The sequence below is a fragment of the Vanessa cardui genome, chromosome 14 (genome assembly GCF_905220365.1).
Source record: "Vanessa cardui chromosome 14, ilVanCard2.1, whole genome shotgun sequence".
NCBI lineage: Eukaryota > Metazoa > Arthropoda > Insecta > Lepidoptera > Nymphalidae > Vanessa > Vanessa cardui.
Window position 1 is genome coordinate 10,021,726 of NC_061136.1, and position 22,444 is coordinate 10,044,169.

The following is a 22,444-nucleotide window of genomic DNA, read 5'->3' on the forward strand; positions in this document are numbered from 1 at the left end:
GGTAGGGACGATTGTTACGTTTGCAAAATAAACGATTGTGTTATAAGAATAATTAAAGGCAAGTAATATAGGATCTTTTTAAGGTTGTTCAGCGGGTGAATTTCTTTCTTTCTGACGTCACCAATTTGACATACGAAAACATACGACAGATAATTATGCAAACTTACGTCATACAATATTTATAATACATTTTGATACAACACAAAGTACAATAGTACATTTTGACAAATATAGCAAGTATTGGTACTCTTCAAATACTATATAAATAAAAAATAAAATAAATAAAAATATATATATATTATTTAACTAACGTAATACGCGAAACACAATTGAGCGTTTATTTAATTATTTCATTTAATATAATTATATCTTATAATAAATATTTTTACAAGGTATTTAAATTTAAAATAAAATAACGCAAATTTATATATTGAACATTAGTTGTTATAATATAGTATATCAAGCTATGTCCTACTAAACTGATACGTATTATATTATAAAGCGAATTGCACATAATATTTACTTTATAGATTATAATTAATGATAGGTGTTGTAATTGCGAAAAAATGTTTTATCGTTGAATCTATGTCATTACATTCTAAATAACCTGTCATTACACAGCGCGTGGCCACCGTATTACGTTAATGGTATAAATCACATAGTTGTATGGAAATTACATAGTATTATTACGCGATTTATAAAGAATTTTATGAAATATGAACCAAGTATTTTAATCGTTGTTTTTTATTTGTTTCGTATTCTTATAAGATACAGTTATTTTTATCTTTTCTTATCTATATTTATATTATATATTTGAAAGGAACTCTGTCTGTCTGTCTGCTGTCGCTTTACTAGGACTTAGGCTACTGTTTTGCCTGACATATGACAAGTAACACCCTAAAACGCAAGTGAAGCCGCGGGCGACTAAAAGTTTTTATATATGCGTTTTATATAAATGTTAGTCGATATTAAATGATGTTAGTTCGTAAATATCAAACAGATAAATAAAAATAAGGCATAGGGGGCGAATTTGCAAAGGAGCAATTTATATTATTTTTATCTTTTTTTGACACTATCTGCCCCCGTTCGGCGTGCTGGAGACAGGGGCGGTTCGAGAGTCGTTTAGGTTTTAGTCCCCTTCTGACCCCTTAAGATGTGGAATGGAGGGAATTAAAAATACCTAACATTGTCATTTTTCATCGCTTAAGATGACACAAGTGTGTTCTTTATCATTGATTTTTATACATTTTTACGTAATCAAATTAAAATTGAAATATTTAAGGCAACTACTATACATACTGCCTCTTTAACATAGGCAATTCATGTTTTTGTTATGGAAAAGTTGCGAAAAATATATAAAATAATATCGATATCATATAAGAAGATAATAAAGCCGCTGCAGCCGATTGAACGCATAAGTTTTTTATGAATGTTGGAGTTGGAATGTGGAATGACGACATAATGTCTGACCCTCGAGATGTTTGCGAGCATATTGACGCTTTTTCACTCGAGAGATATTGTCTTTGAGTCCATTACAACAATCGAGCGGTTGAACGTGCTTCAAATGGATCGGAAAATGTTTGGATGTATGAAATTATTTTTGTCGCGACGCCTCCTGTGGCGTAGACTTTTATTTGCCAATGAATCAACGCCCTACTGATATATTGCCGCGTTGTCGACGCATGTTCTCTATTACGTTTTTTGTGAGTGCATTAATATATTTTTTTTTCTGGTAATTTGCTGATGCTGTTCTTCCGTCGTAAATAAACTGTTTGCCTACTTTATTTTTTAAAGTGGTGCCAAATTCATTGCCAACATAGGAATTTCATTAATTCGATGGCTAAAATTCTAATAATAGTGTACTAATTTGTAGAAGTCTTGTAACATCGAATTTGTTTAATTTATTTTACACGATAATTAAGTTAATGTAATGTATTTTTACATAAAATTACTTGAATAATTAGACATTTATTTATTACATACAATGAACATAAATTCTATATCTATCTTTAAAGGAAATCAATGAACTCATAGATAACATTAATACGCACACAAGCGCAAACGCTATTTTTTAATAGTGATAACTCGAATAAAAAGATGTTCCTTATTATCTCGACTATTAATTAAATATTTAAATAAGCTATCGCTACAAAAATACTCACTAAAATATTCTAGAAAAATGTATTCAATTAATTTAAAAGATTGAGGCTAGACAATTTAACTTAGTTTCCATAATCGTACTCGATAGATCGAATCGACCCTGATAACGAGTTTCTCTATACGTGTAAAGATAATGAAACTTCATTTTGTTTTATGCTTAATTTCATACATAGGATACATTGGCGTTAGAGGTTAAGTACTTTGTGATTTGAAATAGAACATAATTAATCTATAACCGGCTTAAACTAGTTTCAGCTATGGAAACATGTACATGGATAATTTACGAAAGGCTATCGAAGTAAACTTAATATTGTAAATAGATGCAAATTAACTTTTTACGAGAACATAATTTCAATTGAATTCAAATTGTTAATAAAATACAAGCACATTTACAAAGTAACACGGTAATAAAGTGATAAACAGAAATAAATGAATAATAAATAAACGAAGTTACTATACCTAGGTACTTTAAACATAGCTACATATGTATGTATAGATACATTTCATTTGTATTTAAATTATTTATAAATTTTATTATTACAGTATTGAAGAAAGCCTATTAATAGATATTTGTCATATCTATTAATAGGCTTTCTAATCCTAGTCTAGTAGAGAATTAAGTAGCGTTAAGCGTATACAACAACAAACAACAACAACAGCCTGTAAATTCTCTCTCCCTTTGAGGAGAACGTTTGGAACATATTCCACCACGCTGTTACAATGCGGGTTGGTGGAATACACATGTGGCAGAATTTCTATGAAATTTGTCAGATGCAAGTTTCCTCACGATGTTTTCCTTCACCGCTGAAAACACGATGAATTATAAAGACAAATTAAGCACATGAATCAGCGGTGCTTGCCTGGGTTTGAACCCGCAATCATCGGCTAAGATGCACGCGTTCTAACCACTGGGCCATCTCGACTCGTTATGCGACGTAATTTAGTTTTTAAAAGGCAGGCGAGGAATTAGGATACAAGGTCATCTCGGCCAATAACCACTGGCACTGTTAGAGATATAGACCACTTCTCACACTATCGTCTGACAATGCAATCAACTACCCTAACTGAGATGTACCATTTGTGATTTAATCCATAGTCATTCGTACCTTCAAACTGAAATACAAAGCATTGATGTTTAGTGGTTTGTGGTAGGTAAAGTCTACTAGAATTTGGGTGGTGAGGCCACTCACAAAAAGACATGATTACTGTACGGAACCTACGACATTGTACAAGTACATGCTAATAAACGTTTTAATATTTGTCGGTTCTCACATTTAATAAATTATAAATAAATTAAATAATTTAATTTTTATAATTATATAATTATAATTCGAGTTTCGAGTCAATGGTAACTCTTAATATTAATTTAATCTTATAAAATGACGATTCATAAGTGCTTATGAGGACCTCTGTTAGTGAAGTTTATTTTCACTATATGTGTTTCACTAAGCTTCGTCTTTTTTATTATATATAAAATTAACAAGAACTACAAGAGTCCTTGTGCAATCAGTATATTAGCGATCTTACATTCCTACAAAAAATGATACTTTTTGGTTACTCCCCGTGATTTTTGTTTGCCTACGTCTGCCGTTATAGATTATCTTAGTAAAAACTGTTTGACTAGCCTTTGGAATTATATAGTGTAGTTCTCACATAAGAAACTTTAGAAATTTTCTTAGGCTAGTTAAAACAGGCTATTTTCACAATTTTTGTTGTTATATAATTTAAACACGTGTTGTACGTGAGGGCACACGTACGTTATGCATTAAAACTTTCTCGAGTTAAAAGTAAAGTTCGGCTGACACGGTATCCGCATTAAACAAATATATACCCAATTAACTTTTTATTTATGGACTAAGGAATTTTTAAAATGCATTAGCCGTTCACGTTCACAAAAGTAAGCTTTCAACATAACTCTGATTAAATTTTTTTGGTGATATTGAAAATGCTATATCATTATTATGAACACACAATTATTTAAATAAAAAATAGTGTTGTACAAAAGTTTACTAAAAATATATAGTTTTTTTTTTCAAATTATTTTGTACTTATAATCATTTTAGTACTGTTATGATATGTGTAAGATTAATTTGAACCACAATCTGACACCGAAAATTTAAGATAATCATCAATCTGTTGGTACTCATAATTTCACACAATGACTACAAAAAACGTTGTCTAAGTAAAACATAAATATATAAAACCTATTTTCTTTAATCTTTATTACATAAAAAGGTAATTAAACGTTACAATATCTTATCCAAATACCGCAGTAATATTGAGGATTATAATTTCGGTTACGGAGATATTTTAAAAGGTTTGAACCGATTTATCATATCTTAAATCCAAGTTAAAAGCCCCGGGCTATATCGATCCTAAACTTGTAACGCGTAATTCATGTGGCAACTTAAAACAGTGTCTAACATAACACATGGCGCAGACACATAGTTGTAGAAAGCAATAATTTATCCTCCTCATCCCAACTATTCCCTCGGCTCAAACATACATCTATGTATCTTACATTCGGTTACATGAATTTATCCCTGGAACGGCCTTGGGCGCAGATTCTTTGTGGGAATGAGCGTACATTGTTGTACAGTTTGTTATTGAGTTACGCAAAATTAATTTTTGTTTGAACAAATGACTCGTAGGTTTTAAGAGGTTTTACCCAAGCAAAAGTAACTGAACTGGGTTGTATTTTATTTGTGTTTGAATCTTTACTAGATTTAAAGGGAGAATTTTATTTTCTTTGTCATCGAATTCAAATCACTGTGAAGCTGCAGAGAAACAATTGCATCGCTCTTTTTTATAAGAACACAACCTTTATCATTAAGAACTAAAAGGAATCATAGGAACGTTTACTAAAATATTTGCATTATAAGTTTTTAGATCAGAAATTCATTATTTTGCTATAGTGTAATCGTATTCCGTATGTATTATTTTGTAAGTAAATTTTGTATTAGTGTGTTGAATGTTTATAATGGCCCATCTAGTTAACAATAGCTCTATAAAGCTACCAAATATGAAAGTTACTCGCGAACAGCACACGCGCCGCACAATATATCAAGTTTTGATTCGGCCGCGCAATAAACAATACAATATATCAATACAGAGCACACGGTGGCGAAATTTGAGTGTAGCGAGTGCGTAATACATATTTATGTACGGAACTTATAGAAGGCTTTATAAAGTTGTTCCATTTGTTATTTTATTTCGAAGTGTAAACGCTGAGAGCCAATAAGATTGTTATTAAAGATAGAGTCCGATTCGACATCTTGAAGAATTACGGAGCTGTCGGTCGGAGTAATTTCTTATTTAGCAGTTGTTTATAGTTGATGATAATATTGCTTTCGTTGCATAAATATTGGTATAACGTTTGTTGGATGTATTTTAACCAGAGATGAGTTATGTTTGAAATATTGTATGAAAGCGTAGTCGAAGTACGTTCTGTGATGATAGTAAGAAAAAATAAAAAGTTAAGTAATTGTGCAACTATTCTACAGCTGGACTTATAACTGCTTGAAGAGAAGGTTAGATCCTTATTTTACCATCCTGTTGTAATGCGGATCGATGTACACAATTGTTTGATTTCAATCCAGCAAAATGTTTTCCTTCTTCACCGAACGTGAAATGAATTATAAACAGAAATTAAGGGCATGAAAATTCAAGAGTTAGCCCGGGTTTTAACCCACAATATTACGTTTAAGTTTAAGATTCAAGTATTCTTACCAGTGGGCCATCTCGGTTTATAAATTAATTACTTCATGAATACTATAGGTAGTATTGTTTCACATGTGAATGAACGCGCACCGCCTTAATACAGTTGCAGCACGTACCCATTGTATTTTATAGTGAAACCGCAATTTATATAAGTAAATAATTCATATACGCTTTAAACATTTATAATATTTTTTAAATTTAGATTTTAGAAACAGTTCTAAATTTAAAATTTCCGTATAGTTCTAGTGAATGGAATGGAAAAATATTCGTATACATTTAATCTATTAATTAAAAATAATATCTTTGCTGTATTACGTATAATATGTATATTATTTTAAGTGTGCAATACGCAGTACCGTTCGTATATACAAGCACAGCCTCACTCCGCTACACGGGATTGTTTTAAACTTTGATTAATTCGCTACTGGAACCTTGTTGCCAGTTGATTAGTTCTGTTGTTTACTTGTTTAAAGAACTTTCTTTGTTTGCTGGATCGAATTGAGATTGTTAGAAATTTTATTTGAAAACGCAATCAGGTGCTTCATTGATTTTTATGTTATTTGTTATTAGCACGTGAACGATCTTAATAGAGGTATCACAATATATTTAGGACTATTTAATGACTTTCAGTTTCAATTATAATATTAAATTTACATCACTTTATTTTTAAACAGTTGGATAAGAGTGACTAAAAGGTTTCCGATTCTTTTTGGTATAATCTAATTTTAGGTTGATTACAATTTTGTAAAATAACGATTCAAAAGTACTTCTAAAAGCCTACTTTAATAAAGTATATTTAAAATTTGATTTTTAAAAAATTTGAAGTTTAAAGTATTATATTCTAAGCTAACGGTCTCCCTATTGATAATAATTTCCTTCTATCGTTCATTCTAGTTTTCGATACGCGTTATGTATCATTTTTCGTATCTTTCCCAGCCTTTCTTTCTATTTGAAAGTTCAACTAAAATAAGCATTATCAAGATCCGCTTAAGCTATAATAAAAAGCCTATCAATCCATGTATAATATATAAACGATGTTTACCTAAATATACATCCTTGAGCATAGCTTTTTGGAAAAGATAGTAGATGTGAAAGCAACAGGACCACTTCTGTTTGTCTTTTATGAGACTCTTGTGTCTTCATTGAAACAAAACAATAATGAGTAAATATTTCTACGCAATGACGAAAATTTAATATTTTATAAATATATCGATAAAAATTTAAGATTGACATTTCTTGCCGTATAATTCCGACTTTCGCAAATGTTTAAATCGTTTTGTTAACTTACATAGCCTTTCGATGCAGCAAAATCTTTGATTGATCGTGCATTTTTAATATAAAATGCATAATAATGTTCGCATGTCCGACGCAAAGCCACCCGGCGTGACAACTCTGAGGCGTCTTATCTCGCGAATTACATTAATTAGAGGTGTGGGGGTAATTAATATTAATTAAAATCACCTTTTAGCTCGCTACACTGAATGCGTATCACAGTTAATAAATTTACTCGGCGCATCGGCCACTGGCTGCAGCTGATAAAGACAAACTGACAGGACTCTCGTTCTTAATCAAACGAAAGTAAGCTCTATTCTTAAAACCTTAAGGCTTAATGAAACCGTAAATAGCCTACGTAAGTGCAAAAAATGTGACTATGCGGATACTTGGTTTTAAAGTTAAGTGTACTTCAAGGCTTTTTTTTTTATCTTGAAGTAAAGTTAAAGTTTATCTGTTAATAATTATTATCGATATAGAATTTGATCAATAAATATTAATATAGTTAAGAAAAAAAAAAATATTTTTTATTTTCGGCGTTTTCTATTTTAGTATATTAATAAATTTATTATGCTTCATAAGACTTAACTTTTTCTGTCTTATGTTAATTACGATCGATTATTTTAATTACTTATTCTTTACAACACTTTTATAATAACAGCCGCCGGCCAATTAATTAGTTTACGATATAACTACTATAATTTAATTATATTTAATTACTTTGACTTACTAAGGAAATAATTTTCCTTATTACGAAAAACTATCGAAAGTTATTTATTTTTATTTTGAGTTTATAACGAAAATATAAAAATATTGAAATATAAATTAATATATTCGACAACGTTCGCCGGTGATTATTTAACATTATATATAAGAATATTATAATATACAAGTGATCAGATATATCGAATAAATTTTAAAATAATTTTATTCGACCACCAATTTTGAAATAGAAAGGGTTAACATATTATTCGTTCGCCTATTAAAAGCGGGTCGTTTTATGAAAATTAAATACGGGGACCATACCCTTTGTCTATGACCACATGTGTGGGATATGCAAATGACGTATCGGATGTTAGAACACAATACCTACTAGATTAAAACTTTATATATTCGTAACTGTTGCATAGTATAATTGTATACATTGTCATTGCGTAATGAAATCATGCAATTGGTTTTATTATATAGATATTCGAAATAGTACAGCTGTGTATGTAAGTAGGTACGTCTTTTATTATTATTTATTAATGGTGATTATGTTGTATAGATAATCTATCAAAAACGTTTCGTGAATTTTAACTTGGATATGATGAGTTGGATTTGTGCTTAAGGTTGAAGTTGATTTTGTGTTTGTATTTCTATTATTAACTTCATTCACAATCATTGAGAAAAACATCGTGAGAAAACTTGCCTGTATATAATAACTTCTTCCAAGTTCTGAGATATTATACATGTATCCGCAAATCAGTATCTAATTACAAACATAAGCGCGCAAATCCACGTTGAATTATCATCGTTTTAATAAACTATACAAATATAATCTCATGTATAATTTTTTGCCGTCTCACATTCATCTTTTAAGCACGAGCTATATTCATTAAACGTGTAGTTGAACCGCTGTGAATTAAGCAACGAGTATGATATATAATATCAAGATACAACAGTTGATACTGCATGAGCAGAAATGAACAATAACTATTGCTTAGGCAATATGAAGAAGTTCGACACCGTAATGCAAATTAGTTATGATACATAAGGCATCATCATTCATTCTTACCTGAATTTTCTTGCTAATACTTATGTATTTTTTTATATGAAAATATAACAATGGTATTATTCTGACAAAGAGATTGATTATCTTTGGCACTTAAAATTTCATTCTAATTTCATATTAAATTTTAATCATCTTTCTAATTTTAAGGATTGAGTCATTCGCAGATGTTACCTTAAAAAAGTCCTTCGTCTTTTAATTCGAATAGCTTGAATTTCACGACAGAAAAATATTAGCAGATGCATCGTTAAAAAGATAATGATTTTTTTAAATCGACTCACAAAACAATATCCCTAAAAATCACTTAAGATTCCACAGATTACACAAATACATCGGTTGAAAATACCTATCTAATTCAATATTCTAACCTTCCACTATTTCGAGCTTTATAACAGTTTGTATTTTTTTTTGTTTCTCGATTATTTCAATGTTAGAATCGTTCCGTGAGTCATTTGTAAAGTGTATACATGTGAATGCAGTAAATTTATCATTCTGACATTTGAACACATTCTGGTTGAAACGAAATTGCACGATAATTTTGATTAGAATCCGACTCGAAGTGATGACGGATCAAAATATATGTCTTTTTAAAAAGTTTCATTATATCTTATTTATTGGTGGATTTTCAAATCGTCTGGAGAGTTACCAACTACTAACATTCTAGTATCAAAAGAAATAATAAATGTTTTGCATTGTGGTTTGATTTTAAGAGTGTGACACTGACGCACTAGTAGTATATAGTAGTATCAAGTTTCGAGGCATTCTTAGAAGTATAACCACTCCTTACAAAGCAACATCATCAATGCGTCACAAATGATAACTAAGATTGTTCCTTATAGATATTGGATGAAAAAATATTTTAAAATAGGATTGTAGTAATATTGTAAAAGAAATTGAACTTAATAAATCGTCATCGACGTATGAAACAGTAACATTTCCCTGTAGCTATTTTTGTATGTTATAAAAGCATTATTTCGTTTAACTATTTACTGGTTTAGTTTTATCTTAATTACGTAATTAATTTTACAATTTCCATATTCAAATGTTCTCGAATAAATAGTAATTAAATGAGCTCGTTTTTTGTTACCGTCTTATATATAGAAACCGATGGCGTGACGTAGACGACGATTTTATTGTTTTTCGCCTTATTTATTACATAAGGTTTATATCAAATATGCATATAATGTTTATAGCTACCGATAGAGTTACTATAGATTTATAACTTAATTAAAAATTCATGTGACAGTATAATTCTCTATAAATAATCAATAAAAAAATTTTAATGATTTTTTTAGACTGTCAACATCCACAAGTGTTAGACAAAAATCTCTTCTATACTTATGTTAAGTTGATTGAACCTAAAGTAGGTAAATGATCGACAAGTTCACTTGTGTCTGATAGTAAATTGAGGAAACCACTTATCAACCTCGTTGACAAATCTCTGATGAGATCTAGCAGCGACTTGATAACCTACATATATAACAGAAACAATAACGGCATTCCATAAACATTATTGAGCTAAGGTGTTGAAACAAATTAACAGATAATTTTGGAGAAGAAAATTAGCATCTTTCGAATTGCTATGGTTCTAGGCAACCTAGGCAAGACCTAGGAGACCTAGGTATCCCATGTTGTGTTATTATTAGTTATATTCTGGACAATTGGGAATAATTACAAGCACAGAAACAGTCAACTATTTCAGAGGATAAGATAGAATAAAATTATGTTATTATTTTCAAATATATTGGATTAAATATTAATTAACATGCTTTAAACGCGCGATAAGATATTTCTACACAAGATCTATGTATTTTAGAAGTGCTTATAGGAGAGGTGTTCGAGAAAGTGGAACGTTAGATGTTCACCTTGTACGAGTACGCCTATGAAATACGAAATTAATCTTATAATTCTATGTTCAGATTCTGATTACCAATAACCGTTAACCATTAAATTCAATTACACCTTAATTTATTTGATACCTTTGACATATATCTAAAATACAGAAGAAATATATTTGTTATTTTTTAGTTAGCAACATTTGAGTGTTACCAATCTATATATATTAATATTACAAATGTGGAAGTACCTCTGTCTGTTTGTCTGTCTGTTGCTCTTTCACGACCAAACCTTCAAAATTGATGAAATTTGGTATGAAGCAAACTTAAACTCCAAGAATGGACATAGGCTACTTCTTTTCCCTAACACATGACAACCAGCATCCTAAAACGCCTGCGAAGTCGCGGGCGACTGTTAATATTTTTTTTATATAAAAAAAACCTTATAATAAATATCGTTGTCACCCTTCATAGTTGTGAAGAAACAGACATGATTGCGTGATACATATAACAATGATATAAGGGTAAATTATATTCACCACATAAACCGCAATAGACAATGTGGAATCAAAACTTTTATCCAGTGCCCCCAGATCGTCTTAACCCCTTTTCTATTCGGCTCATAAAATTGGCGAAACGTACAAAAATACGAACATAATGCCATTTGCATAATGTTTCGAGCTTTGTTTTTTCATAGAGCCCTGGGTCTCAAATGTCACCGCAGACCAAGGGTGCGAAAACATCCATAATGGGGTGTTGAGTATATTAAAAATCGTTTCGCATCCTTTGCATTCCATTTCCATTCTTAAGGTTATAAAATGCCGTCAAGTCTGAATTACGAGGGGATCATGAAATACTATCGTTATAAGTTTAATTTTATTGCTGTTAAAAGCTAGTTACAATTGTTTGGCTTGCGACAAATTTGTTCCGAATCATGTGACGTACTTAGATCTGATTGTCGTCGTTCGTCTAAACTCTTTTATCATCTCTTTTATCAGAACAGTTAATTAATTATTAGCTATTATACCAATTGTAACTTCCGTCATCTGACATCGTAGTATTCAAATGTTTATACAATTTTTTTTCTAAATATTATATTAATTGGAGCAAAGCAATATTTTAATAATGGTTTAAACAAAAATAACATTTATAGAATTAATAAGATTTGTATTTCTATAATAACAAGTTGGCGTATCCAAAATGTCACGAGCTAAATATATAAAGAGAATCGAATGTCTTTGCTCAAATATACTAATTTGGAAAATTCTCATACTAATATAAATTTAAGAATCGTAATCTGTTGATTCATAATATGATAATGACAATTGCATTATTCAAATAAAAGTTCAAGGCTTCATCAATTCACATAATAGCTAAAAACGAGTTTAGAAACAGTTTATTTGTCGAGAGTCGTAAATCTTAGTTCAGTAAATGAGCTAGTGATGTAAGACGACACTCAGGTAAACATTTAAATCGTAAGGACAGGTTAGGCAAAGAGCAGTGTAGTGACCTTAGAGGCAAAAGCGAAAGTGAGGCGAAACTGGGGAAGTCCGACAACGACTAGAAAATTAAATAGGTCGTGATGTTTGCACGTGAAGAGCATTAAATGCCACTGTTCAGTTATATGTCATTAATTTCGAATTTAATCCTTAATCCGATAAAAATAAGGATTATATTTGTCTAATCGTCATGAGCCTGTCGATACGAGACGTCTATAGGAATTGCTAAAAAGGGATCAGGAAAACATAGTTGTGAAAGTGATAAAAACGAATGTATTAATATCTGTGTCGTGCGTGTTTGATAATAATACTCTATTCGTTTCGATAGAAATTTGTGGAATGTTAAATATAATGTGGAGATTAAATTTTAAAGTGTCCTACTAATCGGTTTTGCCTAAGCTCATCTGGCTGTAGGATTACAAACACAGTTTAAAAGGGCAAATAAGTCATGTTATCTTATTTCCCATGATTTGTAATGTTAACTGTTATACGGTGATATTAATATCATTGTCTATGGGCGTTGGTGACCATTCAGTAGATAACTAATCAACTCATTTGCTAGTGGCTTTTCTTTTATATAATTTAAAGTTTAAGAAAAACTTTGAAATACAGGCAAAGTAAAGGATATTGAAATTGACTATTTAGTGTAAAAACAAACACAAATACTTGCGATAGTCACAATACATTTAGGTTTAACGATATATGAGTTGCCTTGTAAGCAAAATAAAAGGGCAATATTAATTCGTGAATTTTCCAACACTTAAGAAAATCAAGATTCAGCGTTTAAACGTCAGTAGACTTGAAGTCTACACGGGCGGATGTAGTAGTCGTTCCGGCAATAACAGTTCCGGTACCGACACTCGACTCGCTTCCGTCGTCGACGAGGAAACGGTTTCCTCCCGATTGTTTATGCCTTCGACAAATATCAACTGACAAGAGAAGAACATAGTACTAATCTATGATATATTGCTTAATCTGGATTGATTTGTTTGTTCAGTATTTAACAAACCAAATGATACCTAAACTAGACTAACTATATATCGTTTGAATTAAGTTAAGAGATTAAACATAAATCAATTGATGGAGATTCTTAGGCTCAGATCTTTTAGGCTATAATTTTTAAAACTAAACAAACTAAATATGCTTATGGCGGCATCAGATGGGAATCATAATTTATAGCTATTAGAATATGGAAATTGTGGCGCCTGCTGCAATGAAAGGGCCTCGAATGTTTTTAATCTGGCGCAAAATTAATGAAGATTCCGTTATTTAATTTTCGGAGAATTGTGGTATTCTGAAAATTTCCAGTTTACTGTACAATTTTGTTACAACGTTTAATCCGCTTTCGTTTCGCATGCGTGGATATAAATCAAGTGTTTGTTTTTACATACCTTAGGGTGAATCACGTGATTTATGGACGCGGTTTAAGCTCTTTTGAGTTCGAATATACATATATGCACATCAGGAGTAGAACGTGATATTGTATTCAACGACAATCAATAAGTAATATTGCACCCCATAATGGAATTCTTTTACATACCGCCCCCCTAGAAAACCAATAAGAACAATAATAAATAACTCTTATCATATTTCGAGTATGCTCCTGGTCGCATCGCGAGAGATCCAAACCAATATATCACCAGGAATTTACGAGGCAAGATACGACAGGAAAATTGCAAGAATGGTGGCGCAATCTATCTTAGTTGGGTTCCTTGGGGGAGGCTGGGGTGGCTCAGGAGCGCGGTGGGCCGGGGCGAGGGGACGAAGGGGAAACTTCGAGAGGTTATTAGTCCAAGCATCTGTTGTTGAGCGGGGGCGTGATGAAACTGCTCGGGTACAAGCTAACAAATCTAATTGCTCAGTAGGCGCCCGTGTATAGTCGTGGCTGACAAATGGCCCCTCATGTGGCTGCGCGGTACACGGCAGCAATTTGTTAAACGCACAGGTCACCGTGGGTGATTTAAGATTTTATATTAAATACGAACATTTCAATCTGCTTACGACACTTTTAAACGCTTCTATTTGATTGTCTTGATTGATGTAGTCAAATCATATCACATATTTGTTACGAAAAAACTTTGCAACAATCAGCGTTCAGTAAAATGCGTTCTTTTACATTTAAGTACGTTTTATTTTGAGCATAGAATAACTATTAAATTAAGATTTATTACATCGGATATTGGTAAATGTACAATATGAGACTTAATTTTTTTTATATTCTTATACAAATATTTTCACACTATTAATGTGATCGTGTTATAATATATATCTTTCATTCACTTCGAAACTCATGAAAGTCAAATACCGTGATATTAACATTTTCAGTTAGCTTCATTTTATGAATTTCTTCCATTGAAATGAAACTTTCGTACTTTATAAAAGAGTAACAAAATAAACTTAAGAAACGTCAGAAACGTTGAGGATTCCACGAGATTATTCGACGAATCTTTGTCTATTTCATGGAACGGAGAGTCTAATATTTTTATATTGAGGTCCCGCTTGACGTAAGATAACGAAATACGAAAAGTTTAGTTCTACCGTGTACCCACCTCATACAATCTTTTTATGCTTATCTTTCTGTGATTTATGAGTTGTTCGGCGTCCGACAACGGGAAAGAAAGGAGGTATACAAAAGTAATTTATTTTTTACGTTTGTTTTTCTTGTCTTTCCATCCGTGCGTGTACTGGCCAGGCAAACATGTTTTTGAAGTTGGCATTTTTGAGTTGTCGCGTATGATTTATGGGTGACCCGGAGTGTGGGCGGTGCTTAACTCGATCGGTATTTTGGTACATATATAAATCACTGTATATAAATCTCTTATAAACCTTCATCTCTTTATTGGGTCTGACATGAAAAACTTATAACGCACGTTGCATTATGATTAAAGTACTCCTTTTAATGTACCTAATTAATAAGTATGATTCATTTTCGTTTCAGGTATGCATTGGGTGTTTTGAAACCGAGAGAAAGCTGTGGTTTTGGGTAAATAGAATACATTAAAATATTTATGCTTATAAGTCAAGGGCCTAATATTTTTTAATTCTGAGGTTAATGACACATGAAGTAGTTACAAAGGGTTAATTAGTTTAGATATTACTTTTTTAATGTGGTTTATAATTTTGTATGGCTACGTGTTAATATTTGTGTGTCAAGAACCTTGAGTACTTGTTTGCTTTAAATAACAAGTCTCACTGAAGTAGGCTAGCAGACCTGACCAGTTGATTGTTATTTCTTTAACTAATTCGGCTTAAACATTTTAACTCAAATAATATTAGGTTTAAGCTCATTAATTTTATAATACCTTTAGGTCTTTCTATTTCATAAAAACGCCGTTTTATATGAAATTTAAGTTTTGCACAAAGCATATCAAGGCAAACGTTTTCGACTATCTCAACAAACCCTATACCCTGCTATAGCAGCATAGCGTGACAAAGAACAATTTCAAAAACATCGAAAAAGATATTCGAGTAAGACCTAAAGCGTCGTCCACAATGCACGCGTCACATTGGATATATCAAAAAACTGCCCGCGGGCAATGTTTGCAAAAGTGCATGCATTATGAAGATTGCAAATCTAGCCGAGCCAAGCAGGCGGGCTAACGCTCGTTGCCAAAAATCACACGATAAATAATACAGAGCCAAGCTGCATGCATTATAGCACTACCTTATCTTAGTGAATTTGAAGCCAAGAATTGTCCATTAAATATGCATTAAAATTACCTGTCTCGAATGAAAAATAAGCGAAATTTATGACTTTTGCCTTGGACTGAAATAAGGGCTTCGATTTCACTCAAAACATTTAGGCGATATGACTTGAAGATATCTGTTCGTGTGCACGTAGCCTTATAACTAATTTAGTTGGAGTAAAATCTTATTATGTCTATCATGATTGACGAATAAATCAAATACGGGTAAAGCTAAAAGTCTGTATATGTTAAGTAATTCTCTTTGTATACCGACAGTCCTATATACTTTATTTAATTTAATTTATCGTTGTAGAAACATATTGAAATGAGTTGCAATTATATATTCCGTTCGCGTCTATATACCACAACCTCCTCAATTAGATGCGTCGCGGATAATATTGTATAACTGGGATTTCTTCCAAGAAACTAGTTCTTATATAATTCGGGGTTTTTCTGTTATGGACGTTGAGTTCTTTTCTAAATAAAAACATACCATTATCAATTGACATAAAAGGAATATATTATTTTTTTATAAAAACAAAATTTGTAAGGAACTATAATTTTTTATAGCTCATAATTTTTGTAGTACCTTACTTATAAATCAACAAAACATAAAAAATATATTAGAGCTCTCATTAAGAATTATCGCTATTTTCAAAATCTGTTGTGATTTAAAATTGAAGTTACAATATATATGTAATACGGATTCTAACAAAAAGGAAACCAACCACCACACAGGAAATTTAGCACTTAGCTCACTCACCTATAGTATAGTTGTAGGAGGTTAGGCTACAAAATATTCAGTAGCTTTAAAGAGATTTTCTATGCTTTTTATTATTTTGTTTCCTAATAAAGATTTAGTAAGCCGACGTTATTATAAGTAACAAGTATAAGTTAATTTGTAAATTTCATTGGCATTAAATAAAAATAGTAAGAAAATAGTTTTCATTTTTCAATTCAAAAAAGTCTTTTTTTGCAACCGATCAGCAGTTTCATTTGATCATCTTCGCATCCAATAGACATACAGACGTTTGAAAATGGACTAATATATCTTTTAATTTCATCTTCCACATCGCTTACGGTTTCCACATTCTTATGTCTATCACTGACAGCACAATATTGAGAAGGAAGACGTCAATGTTACTCGAAATCGCGTGTCAATTCAAGTCCACATTCATATTGATATGATACAATAAATAATACGGTTTCACAAGTTCCCATGTCCTACCTATACCGGACATGCCTCTCAAAGTGCCAACATATCAGCCCACTCATTGTCAACATCATTGTCCATTGGTAACTGCCAAGATTACTCCAGTTGAAAGCATACCATTGGTTTCTATTTACGAGTATATCTACGAATACTCCACTATTGTAAGCTATTGTTAATTAATAACAAAAGTTTAAGTAGATAATCTGTTCACGCTACAAAAATAGTTTAATGCGATATTGTAATATTTTTAGAAGATTGATGTACCAAAGAATTTATCAAAATTCTTGATGTAAAATTGCAGATATAAATAGAAATTTTGTTTTTAAGCAGCTGAGTGAGTAATTCTCGTAATTGTTTCTCGGATATTTATCGTGATCTGAAACCAATAGTAGGGGCTGTTCATCACCGGCTCAGTGCCAACGTTCGCCGATTGTTATTCAGCAGCGCGCCGCGACGCATGCATACAACGAATACGCAATGTGGGGAATTTTCGCATACGCCGCATACAAGCCTCGTCACGGCGTCACATGCATGTCATCGAAGATAGTCATTGACAAGTTTTTATTTTCGTCCGGCAAGTATCTAAATTTACAAACAGAACCATACTTTTTTTTGATTTTACCAAACATGGATCAAGACTGACGACTGAGTTGCTTAAAAATTATTCGGAAACCATACAGTTGCGATTCGAATTACTCTGTTCCAGTGACCAGTTTGCAAGGATACACTAAACTGTCAGATTCTTTATTCATCAACCTCTTAAAACTCACCTATAAATTATGAAACTCAAACCCAAATAAGAATATTGTTTCCTATTCTTGATGCACACAATTATAATATCTGAACTAATCACTAACATAATCACATCTATTTCTAGTGTTAGCAAATACACATGGTTCTAGTTAATTGAAAATATTTTTATCAAACATTACAACATGCATACTTAACCGGCTAATTATAAAAGGTCATATAGCTTAGCTTATACAGCAAACTAAGTATGAAATGGTAAACGAAATTGTATTCACATCGAAATATTATTCAAGGCGCTCGGAAGTCAATAAAATAATAGTATCGAATCCTCCAGCGTATACGGAGTCACACACTATAGGATGGTGTTTGTTCAAACAATGAAACTCATAAACTATCTTGGACCCGGAATACTGTGTCCTGCATGATCTGTATCCCGATCTAATTAAAATGCATTTTAATGAATTGTAGTTTATATCAATGAATATAAGGACTATTTTCTTATCTAATTATAAAAAAAATATAACATGAATAATACTTGTAAATTATTTTTAGCGGCAACGTAAATTGCCACATAGTGGGTACGTGTTATTTTCTGCTCCTAGAAAAAAAAGGACGGCGGAACTGTTGGACTGAGTTGGTATATAATATTCATGGCATGTACATAAATTTTAAATGTTTAACGTTTTCTCAAAGCGAGTTTAACTAATTTCTAGATAAATAAATCATTCACATATGAGTTTTAAATAATTCTTTTTTTAAACCAGTAAATTCCCAACGGTCTTGTGTTCGGTAACGCGATTATGTTTATGTTTTAAACATAGCGTATATTACGTTTGTTACGTAAAAACCGTTAAATATTTTATTCAATTGATAAATTTATTCAAGGCACACTGTAATCTAGAAGGCAAGTCACAGGCTGTCCTCCTATTAGCTTTGGATTTCAAGTAGTCCCGACTTGTCTCTAGCCCTTCGCATGCACTCAACACATGAATGAGAGCGCGCTATTGAGTACAGACAAACTGACAGATGCATTCGTTCCCATGTAGGTTAGAAAACACAAGTGCCGTGAATGTCACATGGCATACACTTGAATAGCTACGTCTTGATACAACGGACTTTAATATGATCCGATGCGTACGAAAATAAATACGTTATACCGTATCGACGTTTTTAAATTACAATCGTGACTTTCCTGTACACGATGAAAGCTCACGGCGATGTTTTATTTAAAGTGAGGCGCGAGGGTCGTAAATCATTAGCCGTCTTTCAGTACGATTGTTCGATTATATTTTAAAGAATAAATCGTAACAGAATGCAAACCTAATTGCGATCAGATCGTTGTCGTCAATAGTAATAAAGAACCAGTTTCGATTATTATAAATTTACAGTTGTATTCATGGATGTAAAATAAATATTTAATGCGTATTATAAATGAAATGTAAGTTAACTTTGAAGGCGCTAATTATAATAAGTATGAAATGGAACGCAATTAATTTAATTTGTTCAGTCGCAGTTATTACCATCGGAATTAGGTAAAACTGGTTGAGAGTTAAATAAGAAGTGGATTTCAAAAAGTCCTGTTCGAAAATCAGATTCAGCGAAGTGCAAAAGTAGACACGAAAACAATCGCTTATTAATGTACCGTCAGCAAAACATCGCTTGAATCGAAATGATAACATCAATGTTCATGCATTAGGGGCACGTATGAGTTGGTCGTGTCGAAAGTATCGCTTTTGTAAGGAATTGAACTCGGTATTATTTTCATAGACGACCATACACTTCCTGAATTTTATATTTTTTTAATCGATTTTTTTAGGCGTAGTATTAAAATTAATAACTTTTTAATCGTGTGGACTCGAAAACTCAATATTTATTAATTGTTGTTCAGAGTTCAATCTTAATGTCTTCATCAATAACTGATAATTTATGTACAGCACGATCGGTACAAGACAAAATTGCGGCCGCCGGCTCCCCTTTGTAATCAGTGCAGAATTATAAAGCCATTGCAACACCGCGGGCACTGTTCCCTGAGTTATTAAGAAAGTTATATCTCAATGAAGTTATTCGACGAACGATTCCAACGTTCCGTATGCAAGATTCCTTTAAAACGCACGCGAGCCGAGGTAAGGAGAGAAAGGTGAAAATTATTTTTGTGATAACAATTATGTGTCACAGTGTTGGAGCACTTAATTACATCGAACGAATTTTTTTGAATCTGGAAAATGACGAAAACATTTTGAAACTGTCACAATTAAAACAATTATCTTTCGTGTGTTACCGCCTAAAATGTTAATAGGTATGACAAAACAGTTAACAAAAAATAAACATAACGAGCGAATGATTTCTTTTATTGCTCTATCGATCTTTGCTAATGATTATCGCATTGTAATATAACATAAAATAAAACAGTAATCGTTATCTAACTATTAGAGCATATGTATTCGGAAAAGATTTATATACGAAGATAATATTGATACATATTACCCGCCAGCTCTGAACTGATCGTCCGTGCTTCTTGTTTACGACAGACAAACGTTCAAACACTCGAAAGTTTCGGTGGCTATTTTAAACTGCCTCTTTTATTAGTTTTAAAAAAGGCCGTTTAGATTAGAGCGTTCAATGGTTAGTGGCTTATTGGTATTTGAAATATTAGGTGGGAGGAATGGCACTCCTGAAGTATTAATAGCCGTTTTATGGAGTAGCGTTTGTTCATGTGTGATTATGTAATCCGAGTTTATCGCTTAACTAACATTTGTATTTTTAAATGAATTGTATAAAACAAGCGCAATAGGAACAACATCTCATTAAGAAATATTAACTAAGCATTTAAAAAAATACAACGGTTTTGTTTTCTTTTTCATACTGATTACGATTACAATCAAATTATATTAAAATCGATACTATTAATTACTAACGTAAAATCAATCAGTACCCTTGTATCGATTACGTTAAATAAAACCTCTTAGCTAAAGTAACGATTACAGAAATAATGAAACCCGTTTCCTAATATCTTCATTAAGTTCATTCGATGCAGCCATATTCAATATTCTTTCATAAGAAAATTTCACGTTGTACGTACATATTTACTTGTATCGTTTTAATTATATTAATTTATCATTAGAAAAGTAATCGCGATCAATTATTATGAAATATCTATATATTAAATTTAATAGTTATTAATGTTATCGTCCGATTGATACACTACTTGTAACTTGTTTCGGTAAAGATTTATTTCAAAGATTAAATATATTTTTTTAATTATTTCAAATAACGTAAATTAACATTGTAGGTATAACACAGTTTACGCTATAATTAAGAACAATTAATTATTATACGTACGTATGAATTATGACTGTTTTTACGCTTAATTGTAACAATTTAATGATAAAGGAAGACAAAATGGTCATTTACGTGCGGCGCGTTAAGAGCTCATTGTTTCGCATTTTTCATTCGCAGCGTTCCTCCAAATTCAGATAAAACAAATAAAAACTACACCGATTTAAAGCGTTTCTCTCACTGGCGCAGTTTGTCATTTACTACACCCTTATCGATACACTGCCAGATAGGCCCGTGTTTATGTCGCTTAAATTAAATTGCTTGTGTTGATTATAGTGACGTTCCTTTACATATACCCAAATTTATGACCTCGGATCTCGACCCCGATACATCTCACGTCCGTTTTTAACCGAGAGAACATTTGTTTAGTTGTTTTGATCATTATTTTCAAGACTATCCTCGCGGAATAAAAATCGATTCGACCGAAACGAAGAAACATCGAGCAATAACAACAAAACATAAAGTGGCAAGTAACGCCCATCGAATCGAGAGGGCCGTAATAAAATTATATACTAATAAAAATCAATATAAACACCATAACATTCTATAAAAGCCGCTACGGTTTAACTTAACGTCTTCATTAGCCTCCTCACGACCTCCCGATTGCGAGAACTCGATGCAATTTTCGAATCGAGTCGAGCCGTTGTCGGCTCCGTAATTTGCGTTGTTCGAGTCCCGATTTGTCGGCCGGGACGAGTATTCTGAGAGCGTCCGACAATTTCTATACCGACTAGAAAGGTAATTTTCGAACGTGAGCGATTGGCGCTTTTGCGGAGTCGAGGTGCTCGAGCGCTATGGTGTAATTGAGGCTTTGAGGCAGGCCGTAATTTTAAAATTACATCAATTGAGAACTCACCTTTTACTATAATTGATGCAATAAAACCTAGCGATTCATTTGCTTGACTATTAATAGAAAACATTAAAACAAATGGTATTTGTGCAGACCCTAAGACTAACCGGTGGTTAATGCTATTATTAGACCTATTCAAAATTCTATGGCAAAAAAAAATTACTTTAATTTTCCGTAACCATTACATTGCTGGAGATAATTGTACAACCTGCGTCCTGGAGTATTCGTACAACGGAATGATTTATGATTGGGGGCTAGTTAATTGTATTTCTCTCCTAAAAAACACTATGCATTATCTCCCAGCGGCCGACAGGTAACAAATCTTGCTTTTTCAAATATTATTACTCATCGC

The 22,444-nt window shown here is 32.0% G+C and overlaps 1 protein-coding gene across 1 annotated transcript in view; it reads left to right on the forward strand.

Moving 5' to 3' along the window:
• Positions 1–22,444, forward strand: part of LOC124535088 (homeotic protein antennapedia-like) — a 166,734-nt gene that overhangs the window by 21,786 nt on the left and 122,504 nt on the right. The window lies entirely within an intron of this gene.